The following is a 15,063-nucleotide window of genomic DNA, read 5'->3' as shown; positions in this document are numbered from 1 at the left end:
GGACTAACTTACAATTTAGAAAACAGTGTTAAAAAGTTTTACGATACCTTGCCATCGGCAAGTGTTATCGCAACCCAAGTAATTCGATTGTGGATGACAGCCTTTAGTAGAAGTTCCTACGCAATCCATGGTGGAGGGTACCTAAGATTCGGCCTGGCCGAACTTACGGCCGTATATACTTGTTTCACGATTACTTTTATTTAATAATCCATTTTAAGGAATACAAACTTTGTGAAAAATTGCTTTGGGCTTTTCCCCATCAAGTTATAATAAAATTTGCAACAAATATGTATAATTTCATGCATTTTTCAAGTTATAATAAAATTGCAACAAATATGTATAATTTCATGCATTTTTCTTACTGATTTAGTTTTCATTTTAGCGGCTAAACTCGAACTTAATACTCACCTTAAAGGTGGGTATTAAGTTGGAGTTTAGCCGCTAAAATCGTCATTTTTTCACGATTACTTTTCTTTAATAATCCATTTTAAGGAATACAAACTTTGTGAAAATTTGCTTTGGGCTATTCCCCATCAAGTTATAATAAAATTTGCAACAAATATGTATAAGGGGTGATACGGTCAAAATTTGGTCAATATAAACTTGACGTATTTCTTTCAATTTTGCATTTAAAAAACCTGAACACACCTCATTTTGAAGGTGTGTGTGTTTAGAATGTTGCTCCTATTTTGATTTTGGAATTCACTCTTCAGTTGTCAAAATGCCGTCCAAGCAAGAAGAGCAGCGTATCAAAATTTTGCTCGCGCATCGCGAAAATCCGAGCTACTCGCACGCAAAGCTGGCAAAATCGCTAAAAGTTGCCAAATCAACCGTTACAAATGTAATTAAAGTGTTTGGGGAACGTTTGTCGACAGCCAGGAAGTCTGGATCGGGGGGAAATCGAAAACCGGAAGCCGCTGAGACGACAAAGAGAGTTGCCGGTAGTTTCAAGCAAAACCCTAACCTCTCTCTCCGAGATGCCGCAAATAAGCTGGGTGTATCGTCTACAACCGTGCATCGAGCCAAAAAACGAGCCGGACTATCGACTTACAAGAAGGTAGTGACTCCAAATCGCGATGATAAACAAAATACCACGGCCAAAGCGCGATCCCGGAGGCTGTACACGACCATGCTGACGAAGTTTGACTGCGTGGTAATGGACGACGAAACCTACGTCAAAGCCGACTCTGGGACAGGAGTTTTATACGGCAAAAGGAAGTGGAAAGGTAGCAGATATTTTCAAGCACATAAAACTGTCAAAGTTCGCAAAGACATATCTGGTTTGGCAAGCCATCTGTACCTGTGGCTTGAAAAGCAGCATTTTCATAGCTTCCGGGACTGTCAACCAAGAAATTTACGTGAAAGAGTGTTTGAATAAACGTCTGCTGCCTTTCCTGAAGAAACACGGTTGTTCCGTACTGTTTTGGCCGGAATTGGCATCTTGCCATTACGGTAAAAAGGCCATGGAGTGGTACGCCGCCAACAACGTGCAGATGGTTCCCAAGGACAAGAACCCTCCCAACACGCCAGAGCCCCGCCCAATTGAGAAATACTGGGCTATTGTCAAGCGGAACCTAAAGAAGACCAAAAAACTGCTAAAGACGAGCAGCAGTTCAAGGCAAACTGGCTTTCTGCGGGGAAGAAGGTGGACAAGGTGGCTGTACAAAATCTGATGGCAGGTGTCAAGCGTGAGGCCCGGCAATTCGGATTTGGAAAAGCGAAAGCCTAACTGAATATTTTTCCTGAATTTAATACTAATTGAACTTGAAAAAGAAATTTAATGTGATTTTTTAAATAAATGATTTCACCGATTTACACGCGTTTTCCCTTGACCAAATTTTGACCGTATCACCCTTTAATGTTATGCCTTTTTTTTGCTGATTTGGTTTTCATTTTAGCGATTTTAGCGGATAAACTCGAACTTAATACTCACCTTAAGAGACAAAAGACAGCAAACTTTGTGCTTTTTATACCCACCACCATAGAATGGTGACGGGGGTATAATAAGTTTGTCATTCCGTTTGTAACACATCGAAATATCGATTTCCGACTATATAAAGTATATATATTCTTGATCAGGGAGAAATTCTAAGACGATATAACGATGTCCGTCTGTTGTAATCAAGCTACAGTCTTCAATAATGAAGCAATCGTGCTGAAATTTTGCACGAACTCGTCTTTTGTCTGCAGGCAGGTCAAGTTCGACTATGGGGACTACCAGATTTTGATATAGTCCCCATATAAACCGACCTCCCGATTTGGGGTCTTGGGCTTATAGAATCCGAAGTTTTTATCCTACTTGCCTGAAATTGGAAATCTAGAGGTATTTTCGGGTCATAAATAGGTGTGCCGAAAGCGGTGAGTATCGGTCCATATTTTAGTATAGCCCCCATAATAACGATCTCCCGATTTAACTCTTTGGGTTTCTAGAAACCTCAGTTTTTATCTGATTTGCCTGATATTGTAAATATTCTGGTATTTTAGGCTTACAAAAACGTGTATCGGATTAAGTTTTTATCGGTCCATTTGGTAATGCCTCCATATAGACCGACTTCACTTCTTGAGGGTGTAGAAGGCGCACTGATCATGAAAATTGATTGAAACTCAATGTAAAATTTCCAGATTTTACTTGTACAGATTTAAGATTTCAAATCAAGACGTTATTTTATAATTTTCTTGCACACTTACAAGAGATGTTAATGATTCCTCTAAAACTCAAACAAAAATGGTTCTTATAAATCCAGAAACTGATATAGTCCTCATAGGTGAAATCTTTAAATTTATCTTCGGGAAGTGTCCTCAAGTCCCCAAGCCCTCCTGAAATTTCAAAGGAAACCCTAATACTTGGTTCATGGTGGTGGGTATTTAAGATTCGGCCCGGCCGAACTTAGTGCTCTATACTCCTTAAATATTACATTGGTTTATTTTATTTAGTTGTATTATGATACTTAACAATTGTAGGGATTATAGAATTTAGAATATTTAGTGATATAACACTTATTTTTGATGCAATAAAATTAAATTTTGTTTGTAATGATAAGGATACAACAGAAATGATTGCCTTAACTAATTTTAAAGATGAGGGGGGTGTAAGGTCGAGGTAAGTGGTGTGATGTGTCGTGTTTGTGGGGTCACTTTGGAAGAACTCAGGTGATCATGGTAGGGCGGGCGGAATGGAATGGAATGTGTTGGTAATAATGTTTTTGTTTTGTACTGTCTATTTTATTGATGCGTCCCTAAGGCTAGGGGATTTGGGATGGGACCACTCCTGGGAGGCGACGGGTTTAAGGCCGACACACAATGAACACGCAGCTTAATTCTTCGCTTATTTTTTGCTTCGAAAAAAAAGTTGAAACGATCATAATTATATGAGTATGCACGCTCACAAAAAATCGCTTCTGTAACATATACTCCCAAACATATTTTGCTTCAAGCAAATACATTTTTGGGTATTGCCCAAACATTTATATGTTTGATCTCTTCCAATATATAATATGTTTGAAAGCATATTGGTCTAAACAATATATGTTTGGGTAGTCTAAGTTCCAAACATTTTGTATTTTTGCATCCAAATTCAATAATGTTGTCTTCCAAAAAACAATATGTTATTATGTGACCATATAATATGTTTGGAAGCATTTTGCACCCAAAAATATTATATGCTTAAAAAAAATTCTCCAAAACAATATTGTGCTCAAAATTTTATTTATTTATTTATATATTTACAATCATAATGAATTATGAAAATAAACAGGTAATATAGGTGCTAACAACATAGGTTTTCGACCTTAATGCTCAAAATTTTGTTTCTGCCCAATTGTATATTCCTCGACATCTTTCTCACTTCCACGAGATTTTTTAGTTCTTAGCACCTTTTCCTGTAATACAAACATTGTAGAAGAAATTAATCAATTTTATGATTTTTTTTATTTTAATTTTACCTTTTGCCGGACGGGGACTCGAACAGCGGACCACACAGTTTGAAAGGATCAAAGAAGTAGCTGATCAATTGCCCAAGGAAAAATAAAATGTTAATTTTGTAATAACAAGCAACAACCACCAACTTAATTCAGTATCGCTCCCTGTTAAATAGCGCTCCAAGCTACTAAACACATATATGTTAATAGGCTATTTCTAAATTAATATATGTTTGCATTCAAGCATATTATATTTACAAACATTTTATGTCCCAAACATAATATGTTCTAACATATTAACATATATGTCCCAAACATGTTATGCTAGTTTATGAACATTATATGCTTGCACTCAAAAATATTGTGTTTAAAAATTTGTGTTCCAAACATATAATGTTTATAGCCAAACATATGAAAAACAGTCTTTTTCAACCGTGTGCACACAATATATATAAACTTGGCGCCGAAGCGTAAAAATAAGTTAAATAAATGTTAACATTTTAGGCATCTATAGGCTGCTTTGCTTTTGACGTTAAAAACATTTGTTGCTTCCAGGTTTGCATATAGAAATATAAGTTTGTTTATGTTTATGAAGCGAGAATTATCCCAATAAACACAGGCTGAGCGTTTTTCAAATGCAACAACTTTTCAGTTTGAGGGTAAATATAATTTTCAACATAAATTCAACATGACTTGAAATAGCTCATCTTCAATACATCTTCAAATTGTTTGCGAATTACTTCCAATTTGCCAAAATGTTGACGAAATCTTTGAAAAGGTGTTGAAGATAATATGAGAAAACTTTGACAAAACACTACCCTAAAATGCAACGAAAAAACCATGTGGTTTTCAATACTTATTTGTGCAACGAAGTTCGTGGTCAATTGCAAGAAGTAAAAAATGGAAAATTTTAGACAAATAAAATAGTTTATAAAAATAGATAAGTGACAATAATAAATGAAATAAAACTTTAAGGAAGTCACTAAATGTATATCTCTTTGCAGAAAACTAAAATTATGGATACTACGTTTTTGAAAACATTAAAAAGCTGACCGATGAAAAAATGGTGGACAATTAACTGGAACTGCTTCAAATAGTTTATAATAATTGGTACGTCAATATAAAAAATTAAATCATCACTTTAGAGAAGTCACTAAATTTAAATCTCTTTGCAGAAAACTAAAATCTTTGGATGCTACATTCTTGCAAACATTAAGAAGCTGACCAATGAAAAATGAGTGGCTTATCGACATGAAAAAGTTTCCGGAAACATTACAAGTGCAACCAATTAAAATTGTTAAAAACAATAAATTGTTGAAATCAACAACTTCTGGATGAAAATGTGCATCACATCGTCAGTTTAATTCATATGCTATTATCAGTTTAAAGTGGATATTTTGTGAATTCCTTCTGCTGGAAATCAATTCTAACACGCGGTCCAGTACGTTCCTAATTTCAAATTGCCCGCATGTTAATAAATTTTAATGCTGTTTTATGACACCAAAAGGAAGGAAATAGAATTATCAATGCAAAAGTGTTTACTAATAATGTTTAAGATATTTAAAGTTTTGTTGTTTGTTTTTTTTGTTCTTATTTGTTCAATTCAATGTTCAAATCAATTGGTATTGTAGTGTATTATGTAGTGTAGTGTATTATTATATATTTTATTTTGATAAAAATGAATAAATTATACAAAATTCATAGAATTTTGGCTTTGACTTTCAATTTGAAGTGGGGATTTCATACAAATTTAGGTTGAAAAGTATTTGCAACAATGTTAATTTTGAATTTGACTCGCATCGAAAATTGTTTGACAAATTATTGAGTAGCGATGCATTTCAATTTGAGGATAACACTTGAGATATTATTGCTAATGTGTTGAATTTCACTGTTGAGGGTAATGTCTGTTTTTTGTTGAGAACGCGATTTTCTCAACAATTTCTCAACTTGAATATTACCCTAATCCTTTGAAAAAATGTTTGAAAAATTGTTGAAATTTAGCATTTTTCAAACGTTTGTGTTTATTGGGATGCTATGTTCCCACCGACTCGTTTTCCTCATTCGTTCTTCCAAAACATTTCACCGTTCACACCGGGTTGAGATGTTTTAGTTTGACAGTTACCATGGAAACCCTGCCAGCATTTCAAAGTTCCATTTCATCCTCATCCCTACCACAGACTCGTAATGCGCTTTACAGACTATCAGTTATTCCGGACGGAATGTCGGTGTTTGTAAGGAATCTTACAGTGTGTCGGATCGATGCGACTTTTCGGCGATGACCAAATAATCGGTAAATGTGTTATCGATCCCATAAACATGCAGCAGTATCGATTATGCCTTCGGACTTAACTTATAATGTGCACATTATATGGGATATGTTCGACACGAGCACTGTCGTCCGGTATAACTGATAGTCTGTAAAGCGCATAAGTGACACTGCAACAATCGCCAACTGTGATAGTATCTTGCCATCACTATTCGCATGAAAGTATTTTGCCATCACTATTGTTACAAGAGCCATTTTATATGTTGTGAAACACCAAGGACAACTAGCTTCTTATAATTTATTTAAATAAAAATGATAATGAAGTGCTGAAAACATAGTAAAATTGTGAAAGGTATATTGGTGAACAATTTTTGAATTTCCCAATGGAATAAAGTGATAGTTTTTGAAATATTTTTACAGACACGCTGCTTTCATTGGGAATAAAAGCGCTGGCTTATAGACGCTACAAAATGTAACTTGCAACTTGTAACTCAGCATCAATCTTTTATTAATGCATAAAAATATGTTAAATGTGATGTGATAGTCGTATAAATGCTATATTTATGAGACTTTGTAAATGTTTAATAAAATTAATAAACATCTAAACAATCGTGTTTTACTTGACCACAATGATTCTTTTACAACTATCTTAAAATGCACTTTCTCTGATTGTTTGAAGGGGCTCTTATTGGCGTCCTTCTAAATGTATCCAGAAGGGCACCTAATAATTGCACTCATGCGATACTTTTTTGTAGTAACTTGGCGTGGTACAACTTCTCAATAGTGACGGCGCTTTTCCGAGGAGTTTTGGATATCGTATACGACTGTTTTCGACGTAGTGGGGATTCTCAGAAGCGCCCCAAATTCAAAAAATGTTGGCAGGGAACTAGAAATTCACATTTACTCGAAATTCACATATATACCTACGTCCAAATAATTATCGCGAGCGCAAAGGGAAACAAATTTTTATGTTATTTTCACAAGTCCATGTTCTTAAAAGCCTTTGTTTATTCTTTTTTTCTATGAAACTTCCCAATAAACACAGAATGAGCGTTTTTCAAATGCAACAACTTTTCAATTTGAGGGTGAATATAATTTTCAACATAAAGTCAACTTGACTTGAAATAGCTCATCTTCAATAAAACTTCAAATTATTTGCGAACTACTTCCAATTTGCCAAAATGTTGACGAAATCTTTGAAAAGGTGTTGAAGATAATATGAGAAAACTTTGACAAAACACTACCCTAAAATGCAACGAAAAACCATGTGGTTTTCAATACTTATTTGTGCAACGAAGTTCGTGGTCAATTGCAAGAACTAAAAAAATGGAAAATTTTAGACAAATAACCAAATAGTTTATAAAAATAGGTAAATGAAAATAAAAAATTAAATAAAACTTTAAGGAAGTCACTATATATATATATATATATATATATATATATATATATATATATATATATATATATATATATATATATATATATTATATATATATATATATATATATATATATATATATATTATATATATATATATATATATATATATATATATATATATATATATATATATATATATATATATATATATATTATATATATATATATATATATATATATATATATATATATATATATATATATATATATATATATATATATATATATATTATATATATATATATATATATATATATATATATATATATATATATATATATATATATATATATATATATATATATATATATATATATATATATATATATATATATATATATATATATATATATATATATATATATATATATATATATATTGCAGAAAACTAAAATTATGGATTCTACGTTATTGAAAACATTAAAAAGCTGACCGATGAAAAAATGGTGGACAATTAACTGGAACTGCTTCAAATAGTTTATAATAATTGGTACGTCAATATGAAAAATTAAATCAACACTTTAGAGAAGTCACTAAATTTAAATCTCTTTGCAGAAAACTAAAATCTTTGGATACTACATTCTTGCAAACATTAAAAAGCTGACCAATGAAAAATGAGTGGCTTATCGACAAGAAAAAGTTTCCAGAAACATTACAAGTGCAACCAATTAAAATTGTTAAAAACAACAAATTGTTGAAATCAACAACTTCTGGATGAAAATGTGCATCACATCGTCAGTTTAATTCATATGCTATTATCAGTTTAAAATGGATATTTTGTGAATTCCTTCTGCTGGAAATCAATTCTAACACGCGGTCCAGTACGTTCCTAATTTCATATTGCCCGCATGTTAATAAATTTTAATGCTGTTTTATGACACCAAAAGGAAGGAAATCGAATTATTAATGCAAAAGTGTTTACTAATAATGTTTAAGATATTTAAAGTTTTTGTTTGTTTTTTTTTTTTGTTCTTATTTGTTGATATGTTTAATAAGATTATTATTTATCAATTGGTATTGTAATGTACTATGTCGTGTAGTGTATTATATATTTTATTTTGATGAAAATGAATAAATTATACAAAATTCTTAGAATTTTGGCTTTGACTTGCAATTTGAAGTGGGGATATCATTCATACAAATTTAGGTTGAAAAGTATTTGCAACGATGTTAATTTTGAATTTGACTCGCATCGAAAATTGTTTGACAAATTATTTCAATTTGAGGATAACACTTGAGATATTATTGCTAATGTGTTGAATTTCAGTGTTGAGGGTAATGTCTGTTTTTTGTTGAGAACGCGATTTTCTCAACAATTTCTCAACTTGAATCTTACCCTAATCCTTTGAAAAAATGTTTGAAAAATTGTTGAAATTTAGCATTTTTCAAAAGTTTGTGTTTATTGGGTTATTTCAATAGTTTCCCAATAAACACAAACGTTTGAAAAATACTAAAATTCAATAATTTTTCAAACATGTTTTCAAAGGATTAGGGTAATATTCAAGTTGAGAAATTGTTGAGAAAATCGCGTTCTCAACAAAAAACAGACATTACCCTCAACAGTAAAATTCAACACCATAGCAATAATTTCTCAATTGTAATCCTCAAATTGAAATGCATCGCTACTCAATAATTTCTCAAACAGTTTTCAATGTGATAAAAATAAAAAATTAACATTGTTGCGAATACTTTCAAACCACAATTTGTATGAAAGTCAATCCTAGTTCTGACTGAAAGTCAATACTAAATTTCTAGAGATTTTGTAAATTTTATTATTTTTTTCGTTAACAAATATAATAATCTTAAAAATAACATTAATAATATATAAAAATAATAATATAATACCAATCAAAATGTAATTATCTTATTAAACGTATTAATAAATAAAACTATGAATACAACTTTAAATATCTTAAACATTTTTACATGTATAATTCCATTTCCTCCAAAATGTTGGTATCAAATAACTATTAATTAATATGCTTGCAATTTGAAATAATTACTATCGAGGAACTTGCTGGCTTGTGTGTTAGAATAGATTCCAGCAAGAGGAAATCACAAAATATCAAACTGATGACGGGATGTAAATTGATATAATGCACATTTTCATCCAGAAGTTCTTGATATAGGAATTGTTGCACTTTGTTTTAATTGGTTGCACCTTGTAAGTTTTCTGAAAACTTTTCTTTGTTGTTTCCTTCATCGGTTTTTCATCGGCCAACGTCTTCCAAGAATATACCATCCAATGATTTTAGTTTTCTGCAAAACAATCGAGTTTTGTGATTTCCATTATGTTTTCATTTCACTTTTTATTTTGACTTACCAATTTGTATTTCTTCCAACTGACCACGTACTTCGTGATTTCCTCAAGAACGTTGGTGTTACAAAATTGTTGTTATTAAAATACTGGCAATTTTCAGGAACTTGATGGCCAGATAATTGGAATAAATTTCCAGCAATTTCAATTCACAAAATAACAAATTAAACCGATGATGCGATGTAAATTAAACTATCGATGTGATGCGAATTATCATCCAGTAGTTGTTGATATGGAAAAGAATAAATACCAAGTTTTTTTGGTTGCACTTTGATTTATGGAAACTTTCTCTTCTCGATAAGCCACTATCATTTTTCATCGGCCAGCCTCTTAATGTGTCCAAGAATCAGCATCCAAATATTTTGGTTGTCTGCAAAGAGATTTGATTTTAGTGACTTCCTTAAAGTTTTCATTTCGTGTTTTAGTTTTACTTACCAATTATTATAAGCAATTTCAATTCATTATTAAAAAATTTCCACATTTTCTTCCACGAACTTTGTTGTCCAAAGTAGTATTGAAAACCATGTGGTTTTTTCGTTGCATTTCAGGGTAGTGTTTTGTCAAAGTTTTCTCCAATTATCTTCAACACATTTTCAAAGTTTTCGTCAACATTTTGCCAAATTGGTTGTAATTCGCAAACAATTTGAAGATGTATTGAAGATGAGCTGTTTCAAGTCAAGTTGAATTTATGTTGAAAATGATATTTACCCTCAAGGCCGGTATGCACCTCTAGCGAAAAATTTCATTCCCATAAGAAATGCATTGCTATTTATGCTAACGAAATTTTCGATAGCGTTCAATTTCGTAAGTTGGTACGCACCTCTAATGAAAATAACAGGGTTGTCAAAAGCATATTTTGGCAGCAAACATTTAATTTATTACAATCATTGTGTGCGTAAAAGTTTTAAAAGGTCTGTAAATAATAAACAATTTATTTGAGGAATATTTGGAACATATATTAACAATTTTTAAAAGCGATTAGCTGGTTTAAAAATTGTGTACACAGCCCTGTTTTTTTGTTGTAGACTTAAATAAATTTTTGCTACCGAAAATTTCGCTAGAGGTGCATACCGGCCTTCAAACTGAAAAGGTGTTGAATTTGAAAAACGCTCATCCTGTGTTTATTGGGTTGACATATATTTTGAATAGGGTATGTTAATCGGGGTATATTCCAAATTAGGTGGGTTCACATTCTAAAATTGACGTGTTTTGAAGGAAAACTTGTGTTTTGAACTTGTTTTTTAGTATGGCGAAAACGACTCGTTTTGATGTGCTTATAAAGGGAAAACATTTCAAACCCCAAAACATGCTTGGTGAGAACATCGTATTATGTTTCTCTACACAGAAAAAAATTTCACGAACATTTTTTCAAAAAAATCTTAATTGAGTTTTAAAAAATATTCAATTAAAAATTTTATTGAAACAACAAATTTTTTAATTGAAATAAAAATCGATCACACAAATTAATAGTATCAATTAATTTTTTAGTTAGATCAATTAATTCTTTAATTGAGTGTCAATTAATTTTTTATTTGATACTATCATTTCTGTGATTGAAGACATTTCAATAAAAAAATTAATTGGATCAATGAATTTCGTGATTGAAGCAAAAAAATATTTTTTTTTGTGTATGGGTGTTGGAAAAACTAATGCCGCTTTAAAGCCTTTTTATACCCACCACCATAGAATGGTGATGTGGGTATAATAAGTTTGTCATTCCGTGTGTAACACATTGAAATATCGATTTCCGACTATATAAAGTATATATATTCTTGATCAGGGAGAAATTCTAAGACGATATAAGCATCCCAACAAACACAAGGATGAGCATTTTTCATAGGTAACGCCATATCAATTTGATAGTGAATCCCATCTTCAACATTAAATCAAATGGCCTTGGAAATTGCTTGCTTTCAACAAATTTTCCAGTAGGTTTGAAGTAGAGCATTGCATGAGAACATTCATTCATAGCACACACAACTTCACTCATGAAACGGTTCGAGAAGTCTGAATAATCTTCGTTGATCGAATGAATAAAATGAGAACACTGGCTTGATCGAATCGGTTCGAATGAATGTAAATGTATGAATGAGACATGGGTTGAATCAAACCCATTAAATCAGTATCGAATGAATGCTGTTGTGACGTCACATCATTGAACTTGTGCATTTGTTTCAATTCTCGGTCGCAAGCAAACATTCGATTGCATTTGGTGAAACGAGATAACCGAGAATACTCGAACATTTAACGGGAGCTTTGGGAATTTGCAAAGTTCTCGAGTATGTTATGGCAAAATTTGGAATCATGCTTAATGAGAAAAGAAGTTAGATATAAGTGTGTAATTAATAGTTAAGCTTATTGACGACAAAATGAGTAATTCTAACAAAGTAAATGTTTAAATTTGTTATGTTTTTATATGTAAATAGCAAAAGTAAATTTATTTTTGTATTTTTTGTCTGTTTTTTATACCATCCACCATAGGAAGGGGGTATATTAACTTTGTCATTCCATTTGTAATACATCGAAATATTGCTCTAAGACCCCATAAAGTATATATATTCTGGGTCGTGGTGAAATTCTGAGTCGATCTAAGCATGTCCGTCCGTCCGTCTGTTGAAATCACGCTAACTTCCGAACGAAACAAGCTATCGATTTGAAACATAAGCATAAGTAGTTGTCATTGATGTAGGTTGGATGGTATTGCAAGTGGGCCATATTTTATCAAAATTTTATTTGTATAGAAAATTTTATCAACATTGTATTTCTATAGAAAATTTTATCAGAATTTTATTTCTATAGAAAACTTTGTGAAAATTTTATTTCTATAAAAATTTTTATCAAATTTTTATTTCTATAGAAAATTTTATCAAAATTTTATTTCTATAAAAAATGTTGTCATAATTTTATTTCTATAGAAAATTTTGGCAAAATTTTATTTCTATAGAAAATTTTGTTAACATCTATAAAAAATTTTATCAAAATTCTATTTCTATAGACAATTCTATCAAAATTGTATTTCTATAGAAAATTTTGTCAAAATTTTATTTCTATAGAAAATTTTGTCAAAATTTTGTTTTTATAGAAAATTTTATCAACATTATATTTGTTCAATTCGGCTTGAGGTCATATGAATAAAAACAGATGTTGTTGTTTTTATACCCTCCATCATAGGATGGGGGTATATTAACTTTGTCTTTCCGTTTGTAACACATCGAAATATTGCTCTAAGACCCCATAAAGTATATATATTCTGGGTCGTGGTGAAATTCTGAGTCGATCTAAGCATGTCCGTCCGTCTGTTGAAATCACGCTAACTTCCGAACAAAACAAGCTATCGACTTGAAACTTGGCACAAGTCGTTGTTATCGATGTAGGTCGGACGGTATTGAAAATGAGCCATATCGGTCCACTTTTACGTATAGCCCCCATATAAAGGGACCCTCAGATTTGGCTTGTGGAGCCTCTAACAGAAGCATATTTCATCCGATCTGGCTGAAATTTGGTACATGGTGTTGGTACATGGTCTCTAACAACCATGCAAAAATTGGTCCACATCGGTCCATAATTATATATAGCCCCCATATAAACCGATCCCCAGATTTGGGTTGCGGAGCCTAAAAGAGAAGCAAATTTCATCCGATCCGGCTGAAATTTGGTACATGGTGTTGGTATATGGTCTCTAACAATCATGCAAAAATTGGTCCACATCGGTCCATAATTATATATAGCCCCCATATCAAACGTTCTCCAGATTTGACCTCCGGAACCTCTTGGAGGAGCAAAATTCATCCGATCCGGTTCAAATTAGGAACGTGGTGTTAGTATATGGTCGATAACAACCATACCAAAATTGGTCCAATCGCACAAAAATTGGTCCATATCGGTTCATAATCATGGTTGCCACTAGAGCCAAAAATAGTCTACCAAAATTTTATTTCTATAGAAAATTTTGTCAAAATTTTATTTCTATAGAAAATTTTGTCAAAATTTTATTTCTAGAGAAAATTCGGTTCATAATCATGGTTGCCACTCGAGCCAAGATTTTATTTCTACAGAAAATTTTGTCAAAAGTTTATTTCTATAGAAAATTTTATGAAATTTTTTTTTCTATAGAAAATTTTGTTAAAATTTTATTTCTGTATAAAATTTTGTCAAAATTGTATGTCTACTTTGTCAAACTGAATTATATACGTATTGGATCGATCTTTTTTGATTTAATATATACCACGTATGGACTTACATACAATTTAGAAGATGGTGTTAGGAGGTTTTAAGATACCTTGCCATCGGCAAGCGTTACCGCAACTTAAGTAATTCGATTGTGGATGGCAGTGTTTAGAAGAAGTTTCTACGCAATCCATGAGGAGGGTACATAAGCTTCGGCCTGGCCGAACTTACGGCCGTATATACTTGTTTGGAGTTGTATTTTTATTTAATATTATCCAATATTTCGAAACATCTCCGATGTTCGTTTTCAGGGAAATTTTTTTAGAAGTAAAGAACAATGAAGTTCATTCGCAAACGAGTAAATCTATAAAAAATTTTGTAAAAATTTTATTTCTATAGAAAATTGTTAACATTTTATTTCTATAGAAAATTTTGTCAAAATTTTATTTCTATTGAAAATTTTGTCAACATCGTATTTCTATAAAAAATTTAATCAAAATTTTATTTCTATAGAAAATTTTATCAAAAATTTTATTTCTATAGAAAATTTGGTCAAAATTTTATTTCTCTGGAAAATTTTATCAACATTTTATTTCTATAAAAAATTTTGTCAAAATTTTATTTCAATAGAAAATTTTGTCGACATTTTATTTCTATGGAAAATTTTGTCAAAATTTTATTTCTATAGAAAAAGACAAAATGTTTTATTTCCTTTAAATACGAATGCCCCTTATTTTTTATACGAAAAAGTGAATTGCATTTTTAACGATTACTTACTATAATGCCCAAAAATATCATCCCAAATGTTTCTCCTAAAAACTAGAGCAATATTTTGTTTTGCTGTTAATACCTTTTTACATAGAAATGCAGAAGGTTTTGTCCACTTTATGTTATTTTTTTTTACTTCATATACAAAAGCCTTTCCATCAACTTACAACTAAACAAACGTACAATAC

General features: G+C 31.3%; 3 long non-coding RNA genes across 3 annotated transcripts; 1 reads left to right on the top strand and 2 right to left on the bottom strand.

The window, feature by feature from the left end:
- Positions 1-3,688: 3,688 nt before the first annotated feature.
- LOC142226762 (uncharacterized) lies at positions 3,689-4,040 on the bottom strand. The gene is made up of 2 exons (XR_012719745.1): positions 3,942-4,040; positions 3,689-3,878 (listed from the first exon to the last, which is right to left on the bottom strand). It is a non-coding gene; the product is annotated as an uncharacterized LOC142226762 (long non-coding RNA).
- A 3,965-nt stretch (positions 4,041-8,005) lies between these two features.
- On the top strand, positions 8,006-8,463 carry LOC142223132 (uncharacterized). The gene is made up of 2 exons (XR_012718591.1): positions 8,006-8,113; positions 8,179-8,463. It is a non-coding gene; the product is annotated as an uncharacterized LOC142223132 (long non-coding RNA).
- Positions 8,464-9,567: 1,104 nt separating this feature from the next.
- LOC142223131 (uncharacterized) lies at positions 9,568-10,725 on the bottom strand. The gene is made up of 3 exons (XR_012718590.1): positions 10,376-10,725; positions 9,947-10,310; positions 9,568-9,882 (listed from the first exon to the last, which is right to left on the bottom strand). It is a non-coding gene; the product is annotated as an uncharacterized LOC142223131 (long non-coding RNA).
- Between the last annotated feature and the right edge of the window lie 4,338 nt (positions 10,726-15,063).

Source organism: Haematobia irritans, chromosome 2 (genome assembly GCF_050003625.1).
Source record: "Haematobia irritans isolate KBUSLIRL chromosome 2, ASM5000362v1, whole genome shotgun sequence".
In the NCBI taxonomy this organism is placed as follows: domain Eukaryota; kingdom Metazoa; phylum Arthropoda; class Insecta; order Diptera; family Muscidae; genus Haematobia; species Haematobia irritans.
The sequence above is the reverse complement of the archived record's forward strand: the minus strand, read 5'-3'. Positions and strand labels throughout refer to the sequence as shown.